The sequence below is a fragment of the Miniopterus natalensis genome, chromosome 15 (genome assembly GCF_054644295.1).
Source record: "Miniopterus natalensis isolate mMinNat1 chromosome 15, mMinNat1.hap1, whole genome shotgun sequence".
Lineage (NCBI taxonomy): Eukaryota > Metazoa > Chordata > Mammalia > Chiroptera > Miniopteridae > Miniopterus > Miniopterus natalensis.
Genome location: NC_142095.1, coordinates 49,451,889 through 49,453,921, shown reverse-complemented (window position 1 = coordinate 49,453,921; position 2,033 = coordinate 49,451,889). Strand labels below are relative to the sequence as shown.

At 48.1% G+C, this 2,033-nt stretch overlaps 1 pseudogene; it reads right to left on the bottom strand.

The window, feature by feature from the left end:
* Nucleotides 1–901: 901 nt before the first annotated feature.
* On the bottom strand, nucleotides 902–1,400 carry LOC107530419 (large ribosomal subunit protein eL29-like; annotated as a pseudogene).
* Between the last annotated feature and the right edge of the window lie 633 nt (nucleotides 1,401–2,033).

Here is a 2,033-nt window from a genome sequence, read left to right as displayed (position 1 = left end):
TTAGGATTAAAAATGCTTCTGTCTGGCTTTGTCTTCTTTCCAGCATAATCTATGGTGCCCGTTTCTTTCCGCCTGGTCTATCAGATGGTTACGAGCAGGATAATAAGAAGCTAGAAGAATTCCCTGGCAAGTGGAGTGAGGGAAACTGAGACAAAATAGTTAAACAAGGCCCAGCAATTAGCAGCCTACTAATAAACTGCAAGCTCTTGTCTTCCCCAACCAAGGACGCCTAGGATCAGGTGGTTTACACCTCTCCTCCCCCACCAGAGAGTCAGTAGCTTAAGTCACCCTAGTCAAGGAGATAGAGAACAGAGATCCAGTTGCTGCCATTAGTGCCAGCCAAACCCTAGAATAAATAACAACAACAGCAACAACAAACCATCAGAGCCAGACAAATCCAACATAAAAGTAAAGCAGTGAAGCTGACTAGAGAGTGATCTCAAACTCCCCTATATGCTCATTTTGATGCATCAGCATATTAAAGGACATACCTGGAAAGCTGTTGAATATTCTGTTGAGACCCTCCCCTGAGACCTCCCTTAAAATTCCCACCTTGAGAAAACAGATAAGAACCCTCAAGACAAAAGACCCAGTGCAGGCTCTTTCTTGAGCACAACTGTGACCTCTTGTTTCCTCAGGCGTGTATCTTTGCTTTCTTCCTCCTAAGCATTAAGGGTGCCCATGAGACTTGCAACCGGGAAGCAGCGGGCAGTTGCAGCTCCTCCCAGGCTAAGCCCCTGAATCTGTATCCAAGGGCCCTCCTTTTGCCTCTGTAACTTCATTTCCTGAGTCCACGCAGCCCAGCGTGGCTCACTTCCTCAGGTTCATTTATACAAATAGCACAGGAGGACACCAGCTCCACGCAGAAAGCAGCCCAGGAGGCACACCAATCCTTCCATCCTCACATTGGCAGACAGAGACCTCTACTGTGGAGCCTTCATGGGGGCCTAGGCACCTTTGGGAGCCTGAGTCAGAGCCTGAGCCTGAACCTGAGCCTGAGCTGCAGCCACAGCCTGGGACTTGGTTTGAGCTTTGGCCTTGGACTTTGGCTGGCAGAGCCTGAGGCCCTTGGCTATGTGGGCACGAGCAGGTTTCTTGGGGTGAGTGATGTAGGCAAGTTGATGGAACTTGTGAGTGCTGCCCTTTAGGATCTTGGGTTTGACCTCCCTGGGCTTTATGAGGACCTCGATACTCTCAGCATGTGAGATGACCTTGGCATCGTTGGCCTGCATCTTCTTCAGGCCCTTCTTGTTGTGCTTCTTGGCAGAGTGCGTGTTGCTCAGGAACTTGGGATCCACCCCAGTAAGAGATTCATATCTTTGTGATGGGGGTTTCTTGATGCCATTTCTGTGCCATTCTTAGGACTGGTTGTGCATGGTTTGGTTCTTGGATTTGGCCATATCTGCACGGAAGCCTGTGGCCCCCAGAGCCCGTGGGGCTGAAAGAGAAAGAGAGCAGGCTCACTTCTGTTACTGTGGCTCCCTTCCCGAGTCTGGCAGCCCAGTCTACGCTCACTCCTGTTGCTGGCATCTTGCCTCATCTGTGTTAAGACTTTCATTTGTTTCCCTATCCCTAGCTTTAATGACAATACTCTCAGAATCACCTGGACTTGAGTTGTGAAATCTGTCCTACATTAGGTCAAAAACTCACACATTCCAGCTGAAGTAGACCCGCCTCTATCCTGGTCCCTTCCTGGTGACAGTCACAGACTGAGAGCTGGCTGAGCAAATAGAATCCTAAATACAACCTCGAATATCATCAATACTTAACACATCACCAATTAAAGGCAGATTCATCATTAAAAATTCTTATTTCTCTTTTAAAAATAAACCAAAACAAAAAAACCCCCAAACCTTGCTTTTCAGTACTGGGAACCAAAATGAGATCTTTGTGAGAACGTAGAAAACACGTTTTCTCCTTCACAGCTGCCAAGTGGCACGTTTGCAGGAAGGAAGGTGAGGGTTAGTAGTGAAGTGTATGACCGCTGTGCCTTCAGCCACTAGGACGTGGTGCGTAGTCAGGCATTAATTCAA